The sequence below is a fragment of the Lagenorhynchus albirostris genome, chromosome 6, assembly GCF_949774975.1.
Source record: "Lagenorhynchus albirostris chromosome 6, mLagAlb1.1, whole genome shotgun sequence".
Taxonomy (NCBI): domain Eukaryota; kingdom Metazoa; phylum Chordata; class Mammalia; order Artiodactyla; family Delphinidae; genus Lagenorhynchus; species Lagenorhynchus albirostris.
In genome coordinates this window covers 51,282,073-51,309,919 of record NC_083100.1, presented here as the reverse complement: position 1 = coordinate 51,309,919, position 27,847 = coordinate 51,282,073, and the positions used below count along the sequence as shown (strand labels likewise).

Below are 27,847 nucleotides of genomic sequence, written 5' to 3'. Positions count from 1 at the left end.
GTAGAAGAGAAAGCAAAAATACACAGCACTGTATTAAATATCAAGATGATACACTGTGTTGATTATCTGAGTCAAATATGAGTAAAAATACAGTTGACATCATCCCAATTTTATGTTAAATGAACCACAATCAAAATTGTGTGATTTGTCCTGCTTAAGCTTTATTTAATTCAGGAAAAGCTCAACATTAGGTACATTTGTCAGAAGTTTATCTTTTCTGTTATTTATAATACACTTAATTGGCACCACAGTAAATGATTTGGATAATTGCCAATGATGAGGTGCTTTACTCGGTATCATCTATTCAAAGGCTTTGGGGTTTCAGAAAACTGGAATCCTTAGTTGTGGCTATTTGCAACCATTTATTGTTTTTTCTAAGAACGCGCTTGACAACAACATTCTTAGCATAATCCTCCTGTTTCTTTTCTTTTTCTCATTTAAAAAAAATGAATTAATGAACTACCGAGTTGAGCTTTTAAAAATCCTCTAAGCACAGAGATTCTCAGTTGGGCAAAGGCAATTATGAGAATACACGTTTGTGTGTGTGTGTGTGTGTGTGTGTGTGTGTATTTATGCACATATGCATGGGTATGTTTTTATTCAGTTTTATAATTTTGTATTTGAAGAAATATTCCTTTGAAATACAAGCCTTTAAAACACAGCCTTTCAAAATCTCAACTGGTGAGGTGTGGGTTTTAAAAAGTTGAGAAAAACTAACAAATTAAGCCAATTTATTATCAACATAGAAATACTGCATATAATATAGTACAAATACTCTGTACTATATCCAGAGTGTTTACTTAATTGATATGTAACTGTCAAATGATCTTCAAGCTGATATAATTCTGAAAGACATACAATCTAAAGTTGAATAAATATTCAACTGGTAGAAATTGCAAATAATTTCAACAACAAATGTTTAAGTCACTACAATGGAGCAGTCAGCATCTTCTCTCTAGAGGGAAGAATTTACAGCTCTGGGTGATGAAGTTTGCTAAGGGAGTAATACTTACCTAACCATGACTTCTACATCATAGAGACTGAAAATCAGGAAGTGTGGACATCAGTCTTTCATGACCCTGACATCTCATTACAGGCGAGAAAAAAAAGAGGCCCTTTTGAGAAGTGATGTTCACTGCCAACTTCCTGGTTTCTTCTTCAAACAAGGAACATTTAGACCTCTCCAAAGTCCTCTGGCAAATGCTAGAGAAACATCCCATATCAGCAGGTGCTTCTGCCCAGTCCACCAATTTTTATGGTTGCTGGTACAAAACTTCACAGTTATTCTCAAACATTATGGGACTTCTAATTAATGATGACACTAATTTGCAAAAATAACTCTAAAAAGAACTTCCCAATATCTAAAATAAGCCTCTGGTTTAGTGGTTATGCAGTTATTAAAATATATATTTGACTTCTTCTTGAGGAGCATGTGTGAACAATTTTATATATTTGAGCCCACCTTTACAGATTCCAAGCATATAAAAATACATTTCTAGGCTGTGCCATGTATCATTTCTTTCCCTTCAAGGAAACATTACAGGCAAAGATTATGTCCTTTGAAGCTTTAGCCATTTCAGATTACTTTTTACATTTTTCCCTCATTGAAATAGCAAGTAAAAGCCCCACCAAGTTCTGGTTTTGCTTAGCAAATATTGTCTTTTTTTGCTAGGTACCTTGCTTCTTTACAAGTCCTGCGAGTCTAACTCCTTCATATCTAATCATTTCCACTGCTAATATCTTAGTTCAGACCCTCTTACTTCTTGCCTGAGTTATGGCACTATATACCACGTAGGCCATTCTGCTTATAGTAATTCATCTACAGTCCATATTCCTCCATATTGTTTGAGTTATTACCCTGAATGCAAATATGATCCTATTGCCTTTGTCCATTTGCTCAAAGCCTTCCAATGACTCCCCATTGTTTTGGAGTTAAAGTCCAAATGCATCCCTTTTTACATCTCCAAGCCTCATTCCTTGCAAGCCCTCAGCATGCGGCCGTGCTTCAGCTACACTCAACCATGCTGCTCCATCCTTCCCTGTAATTGCATGTTCTATTCTCTCTGCTTGGAAGTCCTTTCCTTTTTCTCCAGTGCCACCCACTTTAAGCATATCTTCCTCCAAGAAGCCCTCTGGGATCCACCAAGTTGAGATCACTACTTTGCCTTTGACTCTACTTTACATAGTACATACTTTTATGTGTGTGTGTATCAGCTTTATTAAAATATAATTCACACACCATACAGTTTACCTATTTAATGTGTACAATTCCATGGTTTTTAGTAGATTCAAAGAGTTGTGCAATCATCATCACAATTAACTTTAGAACATTTTCATTACCTCCCCAAATATCCTGTACCACTTAGCAGTCACTCTCCATTTCTCCCCAACCCACTCCCATCCTCTACAACTACTAATCTACTTTCTGTCTCTATAGATTTGCCTATTCTGGACATTTCAGATAAACAGAATAATACAATATGTAAACTTGTGTGGCTGGCTTCTTTCATTTAGTGTAATGTTTTCAAAGTTCATCCATGTGTATCATGTATCAATTCATCATTTCTTTTTATTGTTGAATAATATTCCATTGTATGGATATACCACATTTTGTTTATCCGTCATTATTTGATGGACATCTGGACTGTTTTCACTTTTTGTCTATTATTAATAATGCTGTTAAGAACTTTCATGTGCAAGTTTTTGTACGGACATATATTTTTATTTCTTCTGGGTAGTATCTAGAAGTGGATTTTATGTTTAACCTTTTGAAGAACTGCCAGACTGTTTTCCATAGTGGCTGGTTAGACAGAGTTAACAAAGGTTGAATAGAGTTACCTTGTGAACCATTTTACATTTCTACGAGCAGTGTATGAGGGCTACAATTTCTCCACATCCTTGACAAAATTCTCTGTTGCTTTTTTTTTTTAATTCTAGCCTCCTAATGGGTGACTGGCCATATCTCATTGTGGTTTTGATGGACATTTCCCTGAATGATATTGAATCTCTTTTCATGTGCTTATTAGCCATTTGTATATCTTCTTTGGAGAAATGTCTATTTGGATCTTTATCCAATTAAAAAAATTGAGTTATTTCTCCTTTATTCTAGATATGAGTCCCTTATCATATGTATGATTTGAAAACCTTTCCTCCTATTCTGTGTGCTGTCTTCTCACTTTCTTGATGGTGTCCTTGAAGCATAAAAGTTTTTAATTTGAATGAAGTCCAATCGATCTATTTTTTCTTTCATTGCTTGTGTTTTTGGTGTCATATCCAAGAAACCATTGTCTAACTCGAGGTCACGAAGATTTACTCTTACATTGTCTTCCAAGAGTTTTATAGTTTAAGCTCTCACATTTAGATCTTTATGGATCTTGAGTTTTAATTTTTATATATAATGTGATGTAGAGGTCCAACTTCATTAATTTTCATGTGGATACAGTACATACCTTTAATATTTTTACACTTATCTTACTATGGTATAATTAACTAGCGTATGCCTTTCAAACTACACAAAGAGAGGAACATATCTTATTTACCGTAGTATACCTAGCACAGTACTTGGCATCTAATGTTCAAAATATACTTGTTAAATGGAACTTAACTGGATTGTAAATATAGACCATTTTTTTCTTGATACTAAAAAACAATAAGTTATTTTGATTGAAACATGCAGTATTACTTGATTTTTAGGATAGTTATATTTTATGAGGATATGTCCATTTTAGATGGGCATAAAAAGATTCCGAAACTGGGTTAGATCTATAATCCATCTAGACAGATTTTATTTACTTGCAAAGGAACAAGAGCTATATTATAAAGTGTTTAATTCTTCTTCATAGTTTTGGCATCAGTGATAAGAAATAGGCCCCCCAAATATTAACTTTTTATGCAAATTTTTAAAACTTAAGGTAGCAGATTATATTTTCTAAAGATGGGTCCAGCAATATCTCCTGTCCCACCCACATACTCTTCTAAAATCTTGCCACTTCCCCATCAAAAGCTGTAGTCTATATCCTTTCCCCTTGCAATTGGTTGAAACTTTATGACTGCTTCAAACAATAGAGTCTAGTAGAAACGATGATCGCTACTTTTAAGGCTAGAACATAAAAATGTTATGCATGTCATTCTGGTTCTTTGGGGATGCTTGGTTTTGGAACCCAGCCACCATTCTGTAAGGAAGGCCAAAACACCTTGGAAGAAGAGGTCTATGTGGAGAAAAACAGAAGCTTCTGGTTTTTGGCTTTGGCTGAACTCCCAGCCAATGGATAGCACCAAATATGTGAATGAGTTGTCATGAATGTGGATTCTCCAGTTGCCAGGAAAGTCACCCCAGATGATGCCATGAAGAGCTCAGACAAGTTGTCCCTGCTAAATCCTGCCCAAATTACAGATTTATGAACAAAACAAATGATGGTTGTTGCTTTACGCCACTAAGTTTGGGGGATAGCTTGTATATCAATAGGTAACTACTACTAATTTTGGTACCTAAAAAAGGGATGTTGTCATAATGAAATCTACTACATGTGGCATTGGCTTTGGAACTGGACTGTGGGGAGAAGTTGCAATGGTATTGAGGAGACTGTTAGTGAAACCAAAGGGGTCTTAAGTAGAAGGGTTGTGGAAGACCTACAAGGCCTTGAGGAAGCTGTCAGCAAAGCCTTAAAAAAAGAGAGGAAAATATTATTGGAAGCTGAAAGAAAAGGAACCTTTGTTACACGACGGCAGAGAGCTTGCCAACACAGTCATCTAGAATAATGTGGCAAGGAGAAAATGTACCTAATAAACTCAATGATGTAGCTAAGGAGATTTCTAGGAATAATATTCAAAATGCCACCTGATTTTTTTTCTCATTGCCTAAGATGAAATGTGAGGAGAGAGAAACGAGCTAAAGAATAGACCATTAAATATAAAAGAGCTCAAACTTGCTGTGTTTGAAATAGAACCATTTTTCATACCCACATTCTGTAAAACAATTACTAAATTCTAAAAAATGGCTCTGGAAAGATCAAATCCAAGATGAGTCTGTGAGATCATTGTTAATACCTCAGAAGGATTTAAGACAGTTGTTCATAAAACGTTTCAAGAGAGGAAAGGTCCTTTAGGGATCTTAATACCTACCTGGCCACAACATTTCAGTTAAACAATAGGACTTCTAAGATTCTTTTATTTTTTTAAATAAATTAATTTTTTAAATTTATTTTTGGCTGTGTTGGGTCTTCATTGCTGCGTGCGGGCTTTCTCTAGTTGCTGCGAGCAGGGGCTACTCTTCGTTGCGGTGCACGGGCTTCTCATTGCGGTGGCTTCTCTTGTTGCAGAGCACGGGCTCTAGGCGCGCAGGCTTCAGTAGTTGTGGTGCACGGGCTTAGCTGCTCCGCAGCATGGTGGGATCTTCCTGGATCAGGGCTTGAACCCGTGTCCCCCGCATTGGCAGGTGGATTCTTAACCACTGCACCACCAGGGAAGCCCTAAGAGTCTTAAAAGAATTCTCCCACAGCAGTCTCAAAAGAATCCCAACTATACAAGTGTTTGTCTTCAAGAGTTTTGTGGATTTGTCTTTTGTTTAATGGAGTTGGTTATCAATTGATATGCAAGAAACCCACAAGAATTTTTAACAAATTACATCTGTTCAGACTGAAAGCAGGAGATATAATATAAAATGAAGAGGACCCTGGATCCCCAGATTTTTAGAGGCAGGCCTTTTCAATCCACACATTTGTGCTAGATCAGATTATCTGCCTTGCTTGGCTGATGTATTTTACTTCATGTGTCTTAAATTTTCAGGTTTCTGTTTTTGAAGGGCATTTTCTTATTTCTAATATTACTGGAATTTTTAAAACAAGATGTTGTCCTCAATCCATTAATTTAGTAAGTTTTAGAGGCTTCAAATAAACTATCACACTGACTTTCAGATTGAGAAACACTAGAGTTATTTTTGCTTTTTTCTGTCAAAATGTAGTCTCCTCCCACCCACTACCCACCATCTACTTTCCTTCAATAGTTTATGATTTCCTTTTGTCTATTTTATGGATTTGCTCTTTCTTAAAGTCTATTGGCCAGAAATACACTAATATTTCAGGGCAGATATATGCAGTCTTTGTCAAAGATCAGAACAAGTTATATCTTTTGTTTACTACAAAACTTTTCTTGATGATCATGGAGATGATATTTGTCTTACTAGATTTGGTGTGACTGAAAAACTACTTAAATATCTTTAGCTATAAATCCCAGAGCAAGGAGATTACATTGTTAACTGCCTCTATTAGGAACAGTTCATGGATTATGGAAAAAAAAGTAGGAAGCAAATATCACACCAAAATATTGTCAGTAGAACCATTAAATATTGGCAGGATCCTGTTTGAAAAGCAACAGAGGATTATTCCATGTGTTTCCTTTTATTCATTCAATTATGTTAAGTTTAAGGGGGTGAACTGAAGTTAGGTATATGTAAAATACTTCCCTTTGCATTAGGCATTTGGGGACTGGAAGTCAGTGTTACAGCAAGTACATATTTGGGATTGTCTCAGACCCTGTGTGAAGTATGTCTCTCCCTGAGCAGCATGTACTGGCAGTGTCAACAGTAACTAAGTAAGTACCAGCTGAGCTGCACTCCTTGTAAAACAATCCAGTTATGGTGAGCATGAAGACCTTAGCCCTGGTGATAATTTCCAGAATGTAATGTTCACAGGATGAAATGGAAAAACATCAGCAGCTCATCCTTTTCTCTGTCATCCTTGTTTATGGAAAGCTAAAAATGTGAAGCAGCTTCCCTTGTTCTTGTTTCCCAAGCTTCAAAGAGACATATATGGAATTTGGCCTAAGGAGTTAGCATTTCTAGGCAAGTTCTATACAAATGGTTTTCTACTGTTTGAACAACTAGTCACTTGTTCTGGATTCAAAGTCATTAACTTAGAAAGAAACACACCAATTTAATCAAGTCGTTAACTCAAGACAATGTTGAGTGATGGTAGAATCTCACTTTTTAGTTGTTTATCATTTGATTGGTCTAGTTTTGTATAGTTTAACAGAGTCAATGTCTCTCAGGTCTTTATGCCTAATTTGCTCTGGCAGGATAGTTCTTTATATTAATTTATGCTTATTTCCTTAGTATTCTTCTCACTGCAATTAGAAGATACTAGTCAAGATTTATAATCCCTTGTTTCAGGATTACGATGCAGGGCTGATTATCCAACACTAAAAAAGAAGCAGCTGCTCTCCCAGACCCCACCCTTGAGACGGCTCCACTTTGGCCCTCATCTTTGGACTGTTGTATGAGCAAACCCACCACCACCACAAGACAGCAACTACAACCTTTCCATGGCAGGATACCTGGAGATATGGGTATGGTGCAGACCAGGCACCCACAGTTCAACTCTGATGACATATATAGAACATGGGCTAAGAAGAAGGACTTCCATAGAATGAAGACCACATACCCTTTCTTTAGGATTATTTTCAGGAAGAGGAGGGACAACCTCTGTGAATTTCAAAGTTCATGTAAAAGTAAACAATCTGATAGAACTTCCTATCACTGGGTCAAAAGGAAATTAAGGACTCTGCAAAGGATGATGACTAAAAGAATTTGGAGGGTCTTAAATTTGTAGTTTTCCCAATGTTTTTTTTTTATTTTTCATGTCCATCTGTTTTCCTAAAATGAACGTTAGTGACACACATAAAAGATCTGTGTACTTATCTTGAGGGTCAGCTAGTAAGATTGTGCCTAGTGTTTAGACATTCTTGGGAGATTAGCCTAAGGAACAGTGTGGGAAAAGGCTGATCTCTTGAAAATAGAAATTCCCATGCAGGTTGACTAATCCTATGACACAACTGAGGTGAGTTTTTAATTCATTCATTGTGAATTAAATATATAGAAATGTAGATTTTTAGTTTAAAACTGAGCTTGTTCACCATTTGCATCTGATGCTCATCAAAATGAAATTTTCAAAAAAAAATTAAAAACACAACTCTGACAAATATAAAATCAGCAAGTGTCAAAGATTAATTTAGTTAATTATTTAAGGGAACCAGAGGGATAATAAAGCTAATTTTAAAATGTGCTGATCTACAGATTTAATGTGATCCCTATCAAATAACCCATGACATTTTTCACAGAAGTAGAACAAATAATCCTAAAATTCATATGGAAACATAAAAGACCCAGAATTGCCAAAGCAATCCTGAGGAAAAAGAACAAAGCAGGAGGCATAACGCTCTCAGACTCCAGACAATTCTACAAAGCCACAGTAATCACATCAGCATGATGTGGCACAAAAACAGATATGGATCAATGGAACAGAACAGAGAGCCCGGAAATAAACCCACACACCTACGGTCAATTAACCTTCGACAAAGGAGGCAAGGATATACAATGGGAAAAAGATGGTCTCTTCAGCAAGTGGTGTTGAGAAAATTGGACAGCTACATATAAGTCAATGAAGTTATAACACACCCTCTCACTGTACACAAAAATAAACTCAAAATGGCTTAAAGACTTAAACATAAGACATGACATCATAAAACTCCTAGAAGAGATCATAGGCAAACATTCTCTGACATAAATCATACCAAGGTTTTCTTAGGGCAGTCTCCCAAAGCAATAGAAATAAAAACAAACTTACAAGCTTTTTCAGAGCAAAGGAAACCATAAACAAAATGAAAAGGCAAGCTATAGAATGGGAGAAAATATTTGCAAATGATGAGACTGAAAAGGGATTAATTTTCAAAATATAAAAACAGCTCATATAACTCAATACAAAAAAACAAACAACCCAATCGAAAAATGGGCAGAAGACCTAAATAGACATTTCTCCAAAGAAGACATATAGATGGCCAACAGGTACATGAAAAGATTCTCAACAGTGCTAATTATTATAGAAATGCAAATCAAAATTATAATCAGGTACCACCTCACACCAGTCGGAATGGCCATCATTAAAAAGTCTACAAATGACAAATGCTGGAGAGGGTGTGGAGAAGAGGGAACCCTCCTACACTGTTGGTGGGAATGTAAATTGGTACAGCCACTAAGGAACACAGTATGGAGGTTCCTCAGAAAACTAAAACTAGAATTACCATATGATCCAGCAATCCCACTTCTGGGCATATATCCAGACAAAACTATAATTCAAAAAGATACATGCACTCCCATGTTCATAGCAGCACTATTCACCATAGCCAAGACATGGAAGCAACATAAATGTCCATTGACATGGACAGATGAATGGATAAAGAAGATATGGTGCATCTATCCATTGTAATACTACTCAGCCATAAAACGAATGAAATAATGCCATTTGCAGAAACATGGATGCAACTAGAGATTATCATACTAAGTGAAGTAAGTCAGAAAGAGAAAGACAAATACCACATGATATCACTTATATGTGGAATCTAAAATATGACACAAATGAACCTATCTATGAAACAGAGACAGAATCACAGACATAGAGAACAGACTGGTGGTTGTCAAGGGCTGAGGGAGGGATGGAGTGGGAGGTTGGGGTTAGCAGATGTAAGCTACTATATATAGAACGGATAAACAACAAGGTCCTACTGTATAGCACAGAGAACTATATTCAATATCCTATGATAAACCATAACGGAAAAGAATATAAAAAAGAATATACACACACATATATATATATGTGTGTGTGTGTACAACTGAATCACTTTGCTGTACAGCTGTGATCAACACAACATTGTAAATCAACTACACTTCAATTAAAAAATTGATTTAAAAATGTGCTGGACAGGCAGAAATATTATAATTTTTAAAAAAGAATACCAAATTAAGATTGTTAAATTTTAAAATCTTGTGTTTTAATCTTTTCTACTAGACAGAAACCATTATTTACATTTCTATAGGAAAAATTCATTTGCAATGCTATGGACAAAGATAATTTGAATTGCTATCAGTTTTCTATAAGTTAACATTTACTTTCTTACAGTTGTAAGATACCCTAATTAACGGGAATATTAAGTCAAAACAAACTATATACCCTTAAAGAATCAATCTTTTGCCTATTCCCACTTTGGGATTTTTCTTTTTACTGTCCTGATATAATTAATTATATTTTCCCTCAAAATGAGAAATAGAGTGATTCCTCCTGAGCTGTGATTCCAATAAGGGAGTGAAATTATGACACAAATATTTCAGTATTTATTTTATGTAAAACTAAAAACCAGTATTGATTTTTTTAATTTTAAAAGTGTTTTCAGAAGTCAAAACAAAATAGTTAATAAAACTAAATACAAAATTTATGAAAAATTACAAATCGCAAAATAAATTTATAAAATATGTACAAAACATTTTGTCAGCCTACTATAAATTAACATAAAATGTAAGGATAATGAAAATATTAAATCAGACTCATAAAATGCTGAAAGTTTAATTAATCATAAAACATAATATTCAATTTTTAATAACAAGAAAAATAAAGCCCTTGAACACTGGTATAGTTAAGTGGCAAGGTTGCTTTTGTGTAAATTGTTACAGATATTGAAAAAGGATTTTTGACTTTTAATTAGTCAGGGTAATGTGAAGTGTTAACTCCAAACTGAGGATTGCGGCAGTATAAAAGGATGCTTTCTAAATGAGGGCGCCATTGCTTAATGCAAAATTTTAAAGGAGTATAATTACTCTCTGGGAATACATCAAGATATAAATGATACCAACTCTATTCCCTATCCCTCAGTGCTGGCTACTTTTTAAGATTTTCTCTTTAATACTGGTTTGCAGCACTTTGATTACAGTTTGCCTTGGAGTGGTTTGAGTTTCTTGGATAAAATTCTTGGATCTGTGGGTTTATAATTTCATCAAATTTGGAAATTTTTACTCATTATTTCTTCAGTTTTTTTTTTTTTTCTGTCCTCCTACCCCTCCTTTCCTTCTGCAACTCCAACTGCTGTATGTTAAACTTTTATATTGTTCCTCAGGTCACCGAGGACCTGTTCTTCCCCCTTAGCCACCCTCTTTCTCTCTGCTTCATTTTGAGTATTTATATTTCTTTAAATTAATTTATAATTTTTTTAATTTTTGAATTTTATTTATTTTTTATACAGCAGGTTATTAGTCATCAATTTTATACACATCAGTGTATACATGTCATTCCCAATCACCCAATTCATTACACCCCCCACCCCCCACGGCTTTCCCCCCTTGGTGTCCATACATTTCTTCTCTACATCTGTGTCTCAACTTCTGCCCTGAAAACTGGTTCATCTGTACCATTTTTCTAGGTTCCACATACATGTGTTAATAAATGATATTTATTTTTCTCTCTCTGACTTTCACCCTGTATGACAGTCTCTAGATCCATCAACGACTCAACAAATGACCCAATTTTGTTCCTTTTTATGGCTGAGTAATCTGCCATTGTGTATATGTACCACATCTTCTTTATCCATTCGTCTGTCGATGGGCATTTAGGTTGCCTACATGACCTGATTATTGTAAAAAGTGCTGCAATGAACATTGGGGTGCATGTGTCCTTTTGAATTATGTTTTTCTCTCAGTATATGCCCAGTAGTGGGATTGCTGGATCATATGATAATTCTACTTTTAGTTTTTTAAGGAACCTCCATACTGTTCTCCATAGTGGCAGTATCAGTTGACATTCCCACCAACAGTGCAAGAGGGTTCCCTTTTCTCCACACCCTCTCCAGCATTTGTTTTTTGTAGATTATCTGATGACACCCATTCTAACTGCTTTGAGGTGATACCTCATGGTAGTTCTGATTTGCATTTCTCTAATAATTAGTGATATTGTGCAGCTTTCCATGTGCCTCTTGGCCATCTGTATGTTGTCTTCTTTGGAGAAATGTCTATTTAGGTCGTCTGCCCATTTTTGGATTGGGTTGTTTGCTTTTTTAATATTGAGCTGCATAAGCTGTTTACATATTTTGGAGATTAATCCTTTGTTGACTTGTTTGCAAATATTTTCTCCCATTCTGAGGGTTGTCTTTTCACCTTGTTTATGGTTTCCTTTGCTGTGCAAAAGCTTTGAAGTTTCATTCGGTCCCATTTGTTTATTTTTGTTTTTATTTCCATTACTCTAGGAGGTGGATCAAAAAAGATCTTGCTGTGATTTATGTCAAAGAGTGTTCTTCCTACGTTTTCCTAGAAGAGTTTTATAGCATCCGGTCTTACATTTAGGTCTCTAATCCATTTTGAGTTTATTTTTGTGTATGGTGTTAGGGAGTGTTCTAACTTCATTCTTTTACATGTAGTTGTCCAGCTTTTTCCAGCACCACTTATTGAAGAGGCTGTCTTTTCTCCATTGTATATCCTTGCCTCCTTTGTCATAGATTCATTGACCATAAGTGCATGGGTTTATCTCTGGGCTTTCTCTCCTGTTCCATTGGTCTATATTTCTGTTTTTGTGCCAGTACCATATTGTCTTGATTACTGTAGCTCTGTAGTATAGTCTGAAGCCAGGGAGTCTGATTCCTCCAGCTCCGTTTTTTTCCCTCATGTCTGCTTTGGCTATTCGGAGTCTTTTGTGTCTCCATACAAATTTTAAGATTTTTTATTCTAGTTCCGTAAAAAATGCCATTGGTAATTTGATAGGGATTGCACTGATTCTGTAGATTGCTTTGGGTAGTATAGTCATTTTCACAATATTGATTCTTCCAATCCAAGAACACGGTATATCTCTCCATCTGTTGGTATCATCTTTAATTTCTTTCCTCAGTGTCTTATAGTTTTCTGCATACAGGTCTTTTGTCTCCCTAGGTAGGTTTATTCCTAGATATTTTATTCTTTTTGTTGCAATGGTAAATGGGAGTGTTTCTTTAATTTCTCTTTCAGATTTTTCATCATTAGTGTATAGGAATGCAAGAGATTTCTATGCATTAATTTTGTATCCTGCAACTTTACCAAATTCATTCATTAGCTCTAGTCGTTTTCTGGTGGCATCTTTAGGATTCTCTATGTATAGTATCATGTCATCTGCAAACAGTGACAGTTCTACTTCTTCTTTTCCAATTTGTATTCATTTTCTTTCTTTTTCTTCTCTGGTTGCCGTGGCTAGGACTTCCAAAACTATGTTGAATAATAGTGGTGAGAGTGGACATCCTTGTCTTGTTTCTGATCTTAGAGGAAATTCTTTCAGTTTTTCACCATTGAGAATCATGTTTGCTGTGGGTTTGTCATATATGGCCTTTATTATGTTGAGGTAGGTTCCCTCTATGCCCACTTTCTGTGGAGCTTTTTATCATAAATGCATGTTGAATCTTGTCAAAAGCTTTTGCTGCATCTATTGAGATGATCATATGGTGTTTATTCTTCAGTTTGTTAATATGGTGTATCACATTGATTGATTTGCATATACTGAAGAATCCTTGCATCCCTGGGATAAATCTCACTTGATCATGGTGTATGATCCTTTTAATGTGTTGCTGGATTCTGTTTGCTAGTATTTTGTTGAGGATTTTTGCATCTATATTCATCAGTGATATTGGTCTGTAATTTTCTTTTTTTGTAGTAGCTTTGTCTGGTTTTGGTATCAAGGTGATGGTGGGCTCATAGAATGAGTCTGGGAGTGTTCCTTCCTCTGCAATTTTTTGGAAGAGCTTGAGAAGGGTGGGTGTTAGCTCTTCTCTAAATGTTTGATAGAATTCACCTGTGAAGCCATCTGGTCCTGGACATTTTGTTTGTTGGAAGATTTTTAATCACAGTTTCAATTTCATTACTTGTGGTTTGTCTGTTCATATTTTCTATTTCTTCCTGGTTCAGTCTTGGATGTTATACATTTCTAAGAATTTGTCCATTTCTTCCAGATTGTCCATTTTATTGGCATAGAGTTGCTTGTAGTAGTCTCTTAGGATGCTTTGTATTTCTGTGGTGTCTGTTGTAACTTCTCCTTTTTCATTTCTAATTTTATTGATTTGAGTCCTCTCCCTCTTGCCCTTGATGAGTCTGGCTAATGGTTAATCAATTTTGTTTATCTTCTCAAAGAACCAGCTTTTAGTTTTATTGATCTTTGCTATTGTTTTCTTTGTTTCTATTTCACTTATTTCTGTTCTGATCTTTATGATTTCCTTCCTTCTGCTAACTTTGGGTGTTGTTTGCTCTTCTTTCACTAGTTAGATTAGATTATTTGTAAGGTGTAAGGTTAGATTATTTGAGATTTTTCTTGTTTTGAGGTAGGATTGTATTGCTATAAACTTCCCTCTTAGAACTGCTTTTGCTGCATCCCATAGGTTTTGCATCATCGTGTTTTCACTGTCATTTGTATCCAGGTTTTTTTTTTTTTTTTTTTTTTTGCGGTATGCAGGCCTCTCACTATTATGGCCTCTCCTGTTGCAGAGCACAGGCTCCAGACGCGCAGGCTCAGTGACCATGGCTCACGGGACTAGCCACTCCACGGCATGTGGGATCTTCCTGCACCGGGGCACGAAACCGTGTCCCCTGCATTGGCAGGTGGACCTTCAACCACTGTGCCACCAGAGAAGCCCTCTAGGTATTTTTTGATTTCCTCTTTGATTCCTTCAGTGATCTCTTGGTTATGTAGTAACGTATTGTTTAGCCTCCATGTGTTTGTGTTTTTTAAGTTTTTTCCTCTGTAATTTATTTCTAATCTCATAGCGTTGTGGTCAGAAAAGATGCTTGATATGATTTCAATTTTCTTAAATTTACTAAGGCTTGATTTGTGACAAAGATGTGATCTATCCTGGAGAATATTCCATGTGCACTTTAGAAGAAAGTGTAATCTGCTGTTTTTGGATGGAATGTCCTATAAATAACACTTAAATCTATCTGGTCTCTTGTGTCATTTAAAGCTTCTGTTTTCTTATTTATTTTCATTTTGGATGATCTGTCCATTGCTGTAAGTGAGGTGTTAAAGTATCCCACTATTATTGTGTTACTCTCGATTTCCTCTTTTATAGCTGTTAGCAGTTGCCTTATGTATAGTGGTGCTCCTAGGTTCGGTGCTTATATATTTATAATTGTTATATCTTCTTCTTGGATTGATCCCTTGATAGTTATGCAGTGTCCTTCCTTGTCTCTTGTAACATTCCTTTTTTTTTTTTTTTTTTTTTTTTTGCGTACGTGGGCCTCTCACTGCTGTGGCCTCTCCTGTTGCGGAGCACAGGCTGTGGACACGCAGGCCCAGCAGCCATGGCTCACGGACCCAGCCGCTCCGTGGCATGTGGGATCCTCCCGGACCGGGGAACAAACCCACGTGCCCTGCATCGGCAGGCAGACTCTCAACCACTGCACCACCAGGGAAGCCCTGTAACATTCTTTAAATTCTATTTTATCTGATATGAGTATTGCTATTCCAGCTTTCTTTTGATTTCCATTTGCATGGAATATCTTTTTCCATCCCTTCACTTTCAGTCTGTATGTGTCCCTAGGTCTGAAGTGGGTCTCTTGTAGACAACATATAGGTGGATCCTGTTTTTGTATCCATTCGGCGAGCCTGTGTCCTTTGGTTCCAGCATTTAATCCATCCACGTTTAAGGTAATTTTCGATATGTATGTCCCTATGACCATTTTCTTAATTGTTTTGGGTTTGTTTTTGTAGGTCCTTTTCTTCTCTTGTTTTTCCCACTTAGAAAAGTTCCTTTAGCATTTGTTGTAGAGCTGGTTTGGTAGTGCTGAATTCTCTTAGCTTTTGCTTGTCTGTAAAACTTTTGATTTCTCCATCGAATCTGAATGAGATCCTTGCCAGGTAGAGTAATCCTGGTTGTAGGGTCTTTACTTTCATCACTTTAAGTATATCATGCCACTCCATTCTGGCTTGTAGAGTTTCTGTTGAGAAATCAGCTGTTAACCTTATGGGAGTTCCCTTGTATATTATTTGTTGTTTTTTCCCTTGCTGCTTTCAATAATTTTTCTTTGTCTTTAATTTTTGCCAATTTTATTACTGTGTGTCTTGGCGTGTTTCTCCTTGGGTTTGTCCTGAAGGGGACTCTCTGTGCTTCCTGGACTTGGGTGGCTATTTCCTTTCCCATGTTAGAGAAGTTTTCGACTATAACCTCTTCAAATATTTTCTCGGGTCCTTTCTCTCTCTCTCCTTTTGGGACCCCTATAATGTGAATGTTGTTGCATTTAATGTTGTCCCAGAGGTCTCTTAGGCTGTCTTCATTTCTTTTCATTCTTTTTTCTTTATTCTGTTCCACAGCAGTGAATTCCACCATTCTGTCTTTCAGGTCACTTATCCATTCTTCTGCCTTGGTTATTCTGTTATTGATTCCTTCTAGTGTAGTTTTCATTTCATGTATTGTATTGTTCATCTCTGTTTGTTAATTCTTCTAGGTCTTTTTTTTTTTTTTTTTTGCAGTACGTGCGCCTCTCACTGTTGTGGCCTCTCCCATTGCAGAGCATAGGCTCAGCGAGCCCGCTCCGTGGCATGTGGGATCTTCCCTGACGGGCGCACGAACCCATGTCCCCTGCATCAGCAGGCAGACTCTCAACCACTGCGCCACCAGGGAAGTCCTCTTCTAGGTCTTTGTTAAACGTTTTTTGCATCTTCTCGATCTTTGCCTCCATTCTTTTTCTGAGGCCCTGGATCATCTTCACTATCATTATTCTCAATTCTTTTTCTGGAAGGTGGCCTATCTCTCCACTTCATTTAGTTGTTTTTCCGGGGTTTTATACTGTTCCTTCATCTGGTACATAGCCCTCTGCCTTTTCATCTTGTCTATCTTTCTGTGAATGTGGATTTTGTTCCACAGGCTGCAGGATTGTAGTTGTTCTTGCTTCTGCTGTCTGCCCTCTGGTGGATGAGGCTGTCTAAGAGGCTTGTGAGTATTTCTATTTCTATGTCTTCAGGTTTATGGATTTTTTTCTTTAATATTTAATATGCTGTTAGTATCATTCAATGAAATTTTCAATTCCAATATTTTTTAGCTATAGAAATTTTATTTGGTTCTTTTTATATCTTCCATTTCTCTCCTCATTGTGTTTCTGTTTTTCTTAGAATCTTTTAACATATTTATAATAGCTGTTTTAAAGTGCCTGTTTGTTAATTCCATGTTTGTCATTTGGCAGACTGTTTCTATTAGCTGATTTTTCTATTGGTTATGAGACATATTTCCTTGCTTCTTCACATGACCAGTACTTTTTTAATTATATGCTGGACGTTGTGATTTTGTGTCATTTAGTGCTGGATTTTGTGGTATTCCTTTAAAAACTTTTGGATATTGCTTTGGCAGGGTAAGCTACTTGCAGATCAGCTTGATCCTTTCAAGGCTTCCCTTTCAGTTTTTCATTTGTGTCTATAGTAGCCCTTAATCCCACAGCTCACCCTGAACCTTCTGGTTTCTCTAATGAAATGACAGGTGTGTTCAAGACTTCTCCTCTCTGACTGATGTTACATCAAAAGATTCCCAGGTTCATATGAGTTCTGCGGATAGTTCAATTACAGCTCCCTAGTAACTATCTTCTCTCAGCAGCTATTATTTGTCTGGCCATGTTGAATTTCCCCTTACCCACCAGGGACCAAAGACCACCAAAAACCTCAATGCAGACTTCTAGAGCTCATTCTCTGCACAGCTCCCTCCTCTCTGGTAATCTTCCTTGCAAATTTTAGTTGCCTCAGCCTCCCTCATCAGCTCTGTTTTCTCAACTCTTTGCAACTGCTAGGGTCTGTTTGTGTTTGCGCCCCCTGTGCTGCAGTCCAGAAATTGCTGGGGTAAACACAGGGCTCATCTTGTTTAGTTTCCTTCTCTCAGAGAGTAGTTATTCAATGTATAAAAACAGCTGTTTCATCTATTTTGTCCAGTTTTCTAGTTGTTTGCAGTAGGAAGGTAAGTTCCACAAGCAATTGTGCTCTCATAGAAGTATGGGGAGGGGGAAGGGTAAGCTGTGACAAAGCGAGAGAGAGGCATGGACATATATACACTACCAAACGTAAGATAGATAGCTAGTGGGAAGCAGCCGCATAGCACAGGGAGATCAGCTCAGTGCTTTGTGACCGCCTGGAGGGGTGGGATAGGGAGGGTGGGAGGGAGGGAGATGCAAGAGGGAAAAGATATGGGAACATATATATATGTATAACTGATTCAGTTTGTTATAAAACAGAAACTAACACACCATTGTAAAGCAATTATACTCCAATAAAGATGTAAAAAATAAATAAATAAATAAAAATAAAAAGATTCTGGAATAAAACTATGCCAACAAAAATATTGTGTTTTCTTACCATCGTATATTGGAATAGTAGAATGCCAACAAATGGTATAGCAGCCACTATGTCTGGAGAAAGTAGACCAACTTCCCAGAGTTGACTAGAGCCCACTTCGGCTCTTGCTAGTATTTCGGATCTGATGAGATTTTTCTGGGATTCCCAATCAATGTCTGGCTTAGCGGACTCCTCCTTCCAGCCCACTACTAAGGGCTGTGGCAACTCCAAATTGAGCATGTGGAAATTTCTGTAGATGGAGAAGGGGCTGCACACAAGGTGCTATCACAGGTCTTCTTGGTCTGAATATGCCCTATTGCTTTCCACTTTATGGCACCCATGCCACTGTGGCATGGAACACTCTTAGAGGCTGCCTCCATTTAGAATTCCAGGCCCCAAACAAGTGAAAGTTCCTTTCTGCCCATAGCACTGAGCTACTTGAGACTTTTCTGCCATCTAGTTTATTGTCCAACCCACCTTCTCTCCACAGGGGGAGGAGGCAGGGCAGGGCCCTGTTTGGAAACTCAACTATGATTCACTTATTTGATCTACTACCTTTAGGATCCTTTCTACATGCTTTGGACTGAATTATGTACCCCCAAATTCATATGCTGAAGCCCTATCCCCCAGGGCAGCTGTGTTTGGAATAAGAAAGTAACTAACCAATTACAAGTATGGAAATTGAATCTGTGATTTAAAAACTCCCAACAAGCAAAAGTCCAGGATCATATATGGCTTCACAGGTGAATTATATTAAACGTTTAGAGACTAGTTAACGCCTATCCTTCTGAAACTATTACCAAAAGTTGCAGAGGAACACTTCCGAACTCATTCTACAAGGCCACAATCACCCCAATACCAAGACCAGACAAAGACACCACAAAAAAAGAAAATTACATGCCAATATCACCAATGAACATAGATGCAAAAATCCTAAACAAAATACTAGCAAACTGAATCCAACAATATATTAAAAGGATCATACACCACAGACAGCTACATGTAAAAGAATGAAATTAGAACATTCTCTAACACCACGCACAAAAATAAAGATGGATAAAGATCTAAGTGTAAGATCAGATACTATAAAACTCCTAGAGGAAAACATAGGCAGGACACTCTTTGACATAAATCACAGCAATATGTTTTCAGATGTCTCCTAGAGTAATGGAAATAAGAACAAAAGTAAACAAATGGGACCTAATTAAACTGAAATTCTTTTGTACAACAAAGGAATCCATAAAGAAGATGAAAAGACAACGCTCAGAATGGGAAGAAATATTTGCAAATGATGCAACTGACAGGGATTAATCTCCAAAATAAAGAAATAGCTCATACAGCCCAATAACAAATAAAACAAACAACCCAATAAAAAAAATGGGCAGAAGATCTAAACAGACACTTCTCCAAAGAAGACATACAGATGGGCAAAAGGTACATGAAAATGTGCTTAATATTGCTAATTATTAGAGAAATGCAAATCAAAACCACAATGAGTTATCACCTCACACCTGTCAGAATGGCCATCATCAAAAAGTCTACAAATAATAAATGCTGCAGAGGGTATGGAGAAAAAGGAACCCTCCTACACCACTGGTGGGAATGTAAATTGGCACAACCACTATGGAAAACAGTATGGAGGGTCCCTAAAAAACTAAAAACAGAGTTACCATATGACCCTACAAGCCCACTTTGGGGCATATATCTGGAGAAAACCTTAATTCGAAAAGATACATGCACCCCAGTGTTCACTGCAGCACTATTTACAACAGCCAAGACATGGAAGCAACATAAATGTCCAACATAGGAATGGATAAAGAAGATGTGGCATACACACACACAATGAATATTAGCCATAAAAAAGAATGAAATAATGTCATTTGCAGCAACATGAGTAGACCTAGAGATGATCATACTAAGTGAAGTAAGACAGAGAAAGACAAGTATCATATGATATCACTTATATGTGCAATCTAAAAAAATGATACAAATGAACTTATTTACAAAACAGAAAGAGACTCACAGACATAGAAAACAAACTTACGGTTACCAAATGGGAAAGAGGGGTCAGGGAGAGATATATTATGAGGTTGGGATTAACATATACACGGTACTATATAGAAAATAGATAACCAACAAGGACCTACTGTATAGCACTGGGAACTGTACACAATATTTTATAATAAGGGAAAAGAATCTTAAAAGGAATATAAATATATACTACTGAATCTCTATTCTGTATACCTGAAACTAACATGATATTCTAAATCAACTATACTTCAAAAAAAAAAAAAACAAAACAGAAAACCCAGGGGAAAAAAGTAACTAACATAAGAGTGGATCCCTGATGTGATAAAATTAGCATATTTATAAAGAGACACCCATATCCTTGTTCTCTCTTCCACATGAGGACTCAAAGAGAAGGCAACCACCTGCAAGGCAGGAGAAAGGGCCTCACCAAGGACTCAATTAGCGGGCACCTTGATCTTGGACTTCCCAGTTCAGAACTATGAGAAATAAATTTCTGTTGTTTAGCCACCCGGTCTGTGGTATTTTGTTATAGTAACCCAAGCAGTCTAAGACACCACACCTAAGGAAAGTTTTGTTACTTTTTTGTTTCCTTTCTTTAGACTTGAAAACTGCCCTCCCATCATCTCCTGTATCCTTCATATTTAAAAGTTTTTAGTAAAAATACTTTTCTCAGCTTTCTAGGCTTTTTTTCTTGACATTTAAAGGAGAGATTATGAAATTAAAAACAAAAACAAAACAAATACAAAAAACCTTCTCTATCTCAATCTCTTGCTGGCTCTTGAAATTGAAAACTAACTTCAAAACTGTTTTTACTGAAATTGATTTTAGGAACATAATTTTGGAAGCCAAAAGCCAAACTCTGACTACTGATTCTTTTTCTTTTTTAATTATATAATCTTAACCCTCCCAGAGGTAATGAAAGCTCTTGTTGAATAGGGGATTTTTAAAAATAAATACAAGGAAGTGCTGAAAACTATAGTAATGTATTTCAAAATATTATTTCACTACACAAATATAAGATTTTCTAACCATGCATAAAAAAATAATAGAGAAGAACTAGGTAACACCAAACAATAGTTTTTTTTATAAAAGTAGTATTCTGTTCTAAGCTACTTCTCCTCTCTCTCTCTAGCCCACTGATACTGCTAGACCTTAGATTACAAAATACTTTTCTTTCTTGGCAGAGTCTCTGGTATGGAGTTCTTATGGGCAGTACGTGCTTGGCCTCCACACTGGTCTCAGGATTGCTGCCTGGGGACCTGGTGTGCAGGGGCTCCTCTAGGTGAGTCTACTGATGGTGGTAGAAAGTCTATTCCCCTCAACAGTATTATTATTTTATGTGGTGTCTAGGTAGAGTAGCTTTTATAGTTTTCTCAGGTCCTATCTGTAGCGCCAGATGTTATATGCTTCTTGATATCCTCTTCAATTTCTTGAGAGAATTAGAATAATATCTTCCATGAGCAGTTTTGGGACAATCCATATGACATTCCATTGGGTCACCTGGAAATATCACCTTTTACTACAAGATTAGCCAGTTTCCTACAATTCAATTCAAGCATCTTCCTACTCCTTTCCCTGAGTTTTTTTTTTTATATATCCACTATTTCCCTGAGAGATTCTAAGATTGCTTTTATCCTCTTCTTTGAGGAGAGATTTAATTTTTTTTTTTTTTTTTTTTGGTATGCGGGCCTCTCACTGCTGTGTCGTCTCCCGTCGCGGAGCACAGGCTCCGGACGCGCAGGCTCAGCGGCCATGGCTCACGGGCCCAGGCCCTCCACGGCATGTGGGCTCTTCCCAGACCGGGGCACAAACCCGCGTCCCCTGCATCGGCAGGTGGACTCTCAACCACTGCGCCACCGGGAAAGCCGGAGATTTAATTCTTGATTCCTTTTTTTCTAGAGTCTGTGTACAACTTCCCCTCAGGGAACAACAGACTCTTTTGCAAATATACTTACTGTTTGTCCTGACATGTTATAATTTTGGATGAACATGCAAATTAGGTCTTTAACAAGTTGGTTAAAATGACGGAAAGGATTCATCGGCTCACATAACTGGAAATTGACATATAAGTTGGCTTCAGGGTTGGTTTGATCAGCCGCTCAATCGTTTCTTCAAGGATTCAGTTTCCTTTTATCTCCTGTCTCTTGCAGGTTCAGCTTTTTTTTTTTCCTTTTTTTTTTTTTTTTTTTTGCTGTACGCGGGCCTCTCACTGTTGTGGCCTCTCCCGTTGCGGAGCACAGGCTCCGGACGCGCAGGCTTAGCGGCCATGGCTCACGGGCCCAGCCGCTCCGCGGCATGTGGGATCTTCCCGGACCGGGGCACAAACCCGTGTCCGCTGCATCGGCAGGCGGGCTCTCAACCACTGCGCCACCAAGGAAGCCCAGGTTCAGCTTTTTCTTAAGCCTGGTTCTACTTTGTGGTCATAAGATGGTTGTGTCAACTCCCATGGCAATGTGTTTCTCCATGCACATCTAAGGAAGACGAGGGGATCATTTCCAAGAGTGCTCTCAGAAGAAGGAGGACGCTTTTTCTAAAGAAACCACCAGAAAACCTCTCCTCTGATCTCCTCAGCCTGAGATCAGTCATCGTGGAACAAATAACTGAGACCAAGGAGGGGCTTCAGCCACTTGCTCCATGGCTAGTGTGAGATGCCCAGGGGAGGTGAAGATATCTGAATGAAAACTGGAGTAGTGACTAAGGAAAGGGAGAGTAATTTGGAGAGCCAGCCACAATGTCTGCTCTAACTCCTCAGAAGAGAATAAATGTCTTGAAAGGGCAGAAAAACATGCTAAGTATTTACTTATGCCAGGCCTTGCGGCAGCAATATATGTATTTCTCACACTATTGGGGAGCATCTACCTAGCCTATTACCTCCTTTCTTTGAGAATTTCCTTGCCCTCAGGGATGGGCTCTGATAGCCTGTTTGTTGAACAAAGGTCATTGGAGTAGGGATAGACATTTGGTCTAGACTAGGCCAATTGTCTCTTATCTTTAGGAATTTTGAAATGAGATTCAAACTAGTTAGTCTCTGTGGCCTGTGGGAGCAAACATATAACATTGGAAGCTGTGGGGTAGCTGTTTTAGAGAAACCAAGAAAGAGAGTTTGGGCCGAGAAAGGAGAATGAAATAGATTATGAGCAGGGAAAAGCAGAGTTAAGGTAGTTATTTGACTCTAAAGAGGGAAAGACAAAGAAAAGCCTCCTTGGTTCTTGAGGACTTTCATGGTTCAGTTACTCCTTAAGCCCATTATCTGTGGAACAGGTTGTTAAATGGAGCCCAAAGACTAATATAATAGATTCCAAAGAATAATTCCACCCCCACCCCACCCAATGATCCAGATACTGAAGTGAAGTGCTATGCATAATGCTGAGGGATAACAAGATGCTTCTGCCGGCTTGATCAGGTACCCCAGCCGGTATAAGGATGAAAAGTTTGCAGAGTAGAGAGATTTCTTTGTGTGAGCTTTGTATTCTCTTCTCCATCCTCACAGACATAGAAAGATACTTTATTTTCACCTCAGGCCAATAAGCGAAGACAATGGGGAGTTTTTGATATTTGTGTCCTGGAGATTGAGGGAGACAGACAATGGTGCTTGACTTAAGTCTGAGAAGTTAAAGTCAAGAGCTGTAAAGAGACTCCACTGTGATGGTATGCATTTCCACTCCAAATGGCTCGTGGGGACAAAATGAGACCTCTCACAAACGTGAGCTGACCTGGGTCATCTTAAAAAGGAATCTTCCAAAAGGACAGCCTCAGTGGTTTATGATACACGAAGAAGTGGTGAGTTCCTGGATGCTCAAAACAGAACTATCCAGGAGAGCACTGCCAGCCATGGTCCCTTTCCTCTAGTCGCTCTTTTCCCAGGCTGACTTGGGAGAGGCCAGAAATGTGGCTTACACTGTCGGAGAGGAGACAGAGGATGAGTTGCTTCCAAAGCTAACTTTCTCCCCTCCCTGCCTGGACCTCCATTCTGGGAATGGGGAGAACTTGACACTGAATAAGATTTCAGATAATTTATTTCTTTACTGAACTGGACTTCATCTTTGCAATTATTAGACTAGACTGGAGCTTTTAATGCCAAAACATAATCTAAGAGTGAGTATAAAAGCTACGGACCTACTAAAGTTTGATCTTTAACAGTGAGAAATAATACATTTACTTTCTCTTTACATTTTATTACTGATGGAGGTGTCATAAACATCATTTAAATGACGCTGCCAGGTAGACATGATTATCTCAGTAGGAATTCTTTTCTCCACTCTGTGATTGAGGAAACTGAGGCTCAAAGAGCCTCATGGGATGGCAGTGACTCATGAAATGGACTTTACAGGATGAATAGGTTTTCAGTAAGCTGCGTGGAGAGGAAGGGCACTGTAGGAGAGAAAAGAATGAAGAAGCTGAGGCTGGATAGGGTGTATCCCAGGAACTGTGGGAGTACAGTTTGGGTACAATATAAGTTCTGGGCAGGGGCAATGTAAGATAAGTCTGGAAACATTTTAGAGCAATAGAGCAGCAGTTCTTTAACCCCACTTACCCCCCATCCCTCCTCTACAGTTGCCTCTTTTTCATTCTCTGAAGAAAAATGAAAATATCCCTTCCATTTGATCTATGCGAGAATGCACAATTCGGAAAGTAGGGATTATGTGCTAGAATCCCATAAGGTATAGGGAAAAATTTCAAGAGCTTCTGAGATAGGTAGACCTAGTTTCGAATCCATTATGACTGTAAGAACACACTTTCTCTGAAACTATTTTCTAGTCTGTAGAGCATGGAAATTACCCTAGAGGACTACTGTGAGGGATAAATAAAATACAGTAAGATGAAAACGAGGCAGAGACATAAAATAACTGCGTGATCTTAAGTAAATCATAGACGTTGTAGGTCTCAGTCCCTCTGTTTGCCCATCCCATTGTGTTGTCAATGACACTACACGCCAGTGTTTGAAGTACCTAACAGTCAAGATTGTTTTTTTTAGGCAAAGCAAGGTATTCATTTCTTGTAAATGTCAAGTCTAACTTTTTCTGCGTCCAAAATTAAACCTTTTGTTTTAGTTACATAAGAAAGGTCCTTTTGGGGATGGTAATAAGGACATTTAAACTGAAAGTTATATATATTGGGTCTGAAAAATTTTTAATGGCCTTATTTAAAATGAATGGAAAGGTACTTAAGGAAGGTAGCAGTTGTAAGCTTTCTTTTCTTAGGAAATCAATACTCATAAAATTCAAGGTTGGAATTGAGAATTAAAACCCACAGTGAGTTTATTTTAAAACATGCAGTCTGTCATCTTTATTTTCCCTTTGGATAACATAGTGTTTATACCCTGAGGTCTATTTATGTTACTGCAACTCTTTCCCTGACTTTGAAGTGAACTTTGTTTGGTGCTAGAATCAGAACCTTAGGGCTCAGAGATCATGTAGTCCAACCCCCTCATTTAAAAAGAGTAAATTGAGGTCAGAGAGGAAAGTGAATTGCCCAGACACCTCCTCCATTTCCTCCGAGTTGAGTTGTAAAATGGAACCTCCTGTTGTTCTTAACCACAAGGTCCAGCTCTGAAAGCACAGGAGTCGTCTTCCCCCTGCTCATCCCTCACCTCAGGCCTTGATCTTCCATAAACCTAGACAGTGCCTGGCGCTTAGCAGGCACTCTGTCTACAGTTCTTAAAAAGAGGAATTGTATTTAACTATGAACAGAGCATTTCGTCTCAACCGAGCCTGATCAGAAGCTCTCTGGCATTCTTGGTGTGACTTAGGAGAATCACTAATTACTGGTTAAAACAAACAAAAAACCCTGCTGCTCTTCTCCGAAATGCATGCTTCATGGAGCTGCCTGTGTGACAGTCAGTTCCCGAGCCAATCAATGCCTGCAATTGAAAGGCCCCTACTCTTGAAACTTCTCATCTGCAGGTTCATTGAATACCACCATCTCCTCTGCCCAGGCCATCTTAAAGCATCCAGCACCTCTCATCCAACTGGCAAGCACACAGATTTGTTGTCACAGCTCATTGTCAGGTCCGAGAACTGCCCAGTTCTTTGGGCTGTCCCTTCAGGGTTCGAGAAAACAGATTTCCTTTATGCTTATATTTTAAATCTGGCTGTCCCAAACAAGCTTCAGTATTTACAAGAAGTCTGTTTATTTCTCTTGGTGTGATTCAGATACAAACAGAGACTGATTTTATTTACATGGTTATCTTTAAGGTTATGTGGATTGTAGAATGAGTCATAGACAACGAAAACATAAAGTGAGTAGAACAAACCAACTTAGAGGGTTTGTAATTGTGCAGGTTTTGTCTGAAGAGGAGATAGCTAAATCTGCGCTAGCAGTAGGCTTCCTGTGTGCTCTGTGTAGGAGAGACCCGCTGTTCCCCTCTTTACTAGGGTGGGCACACTAGTCATCAGGCTTGAAAGGCAGCAGTAGGCACTTTTACCTGGAGTTCCTATAATGAGAGAAAGATACCTCCCTGGAGTCCCTTTTCAAATTCCCCCAAGGCCAGTTCTGCCCCTCGCACCACCTCGTCCACAGATGATCTAGAGCAGTGCGTCCCTAACTGAGCCCAGATGCCCAGGAGCTCCCAAGGGAGAATGTTGTCGAGGAAAGCACAGTGCCATCTGTTGGACATCACGCCAACTACTATTACTAGTTGTTCAGACCAAACTACTTAATAAATAGAACTCTTAGGTATTTCTTTTGCCTTAGAGGCCCAGGGAAAATTTACTGAGACCTCAGGGAATCAAGAGCCAAGCAAGTTTGGGAACCTCTGAACAAAGGTTAAGAGATGTCAGGAAGATCACAACTGACAAAGGAGCTAGGAAAAAAATCCCAAGCCTTCCACCTTTCTATTTATTGCTTACAGACTCCCCCATTTTGTTCTCAGCTATGTAAACAAAGGCAGATGTTCGTGGCCAGGAGCCAGTCTCCACCTTCAATGCCTGTTATCAATTTACTGCTACTTTACTGGTTATGAACCCTTTCTATGTATATCTCAGTATCTATATTTATAGATATTTATCTGTATGTGTGCATATATAGAGATTTTTTTTTCCTAGAGACGTCTCCTTAAAAATTATCTTTAAAATTTAAAGACATGAGTTTCATGTTACAGAGTGTTCTAGAGTTGAAGCTGTGGCGTTCTCAAACCCTAATTGACGGCCATCACTGGGAGAGGTACAGATATAGAATCAATCTCATCCTAGGTGACTGTCAACTTTACAAGCTCTTTGATGACTTATTAAGTCCATTTATAAAGCAAAAAAAATTGCAGGTGTTACTGAAGTTTTGTGTTTAAAAAATATTCTGAGATGCTCAGATAAAAGGTGTGACAGGAAATGCCAAGTATGAAATAAACAGTCCCATGGGTTCACATCTGATCCCATTCAATGTGATGGAAACTTGTTAATTGAAAACTCCCTTGATAAGAATTCTGTTCTCATCAGCTATGCCTTTTCTCTGAAATTTGTTCCTTTTTTCTTCTTTTACCATGCCTTGAAATTGGCTGGTATTTATAACCTGCAAGGGAGTCATTGAGCAGTTACTTAAGGGAGACCTGCACAAATATACTTTCCTCTCTACCAGGTAAAGGTCGTGTGAGTGTGTGTTTACATGCGCCTATCCCCTCCCATTTAGTATTTGTCCATCAAGGAAATAGATGTTAGGAAAATGGCTGATTGTTTAATCTCACCACTACCAAC

General features: G+C 38.0%; 1 long non-coding RNA gene across 5 annotated transcripts in view; it reads right to left on the bottom strand.

Annotated features, from left to right (window-relative positions):
- LOC132522255 (uncharacterized) overlaps window positions 1-27,847 on the bottom strand; it is a 71,700-nt gene that overhangs the window by 32,296 nt on the left and 11,557 nt on the right. The window contains exon 1 of one of the 5 annotated variants that reach the window (XR_009541130.1): window positions 20,590-20,631. The exons of the other annotated variants lie outside the window; for them this stretch is intronic. This is a non-coding gene — a long non-coding RNA (uncharacterized LOC132522255). Of the gene's footprint in view, window positions 1-20,589; window positions 20,632-27,847 lie in introns of those variants that run through there. 5 annotated transcript variants of the gene reach the window in all.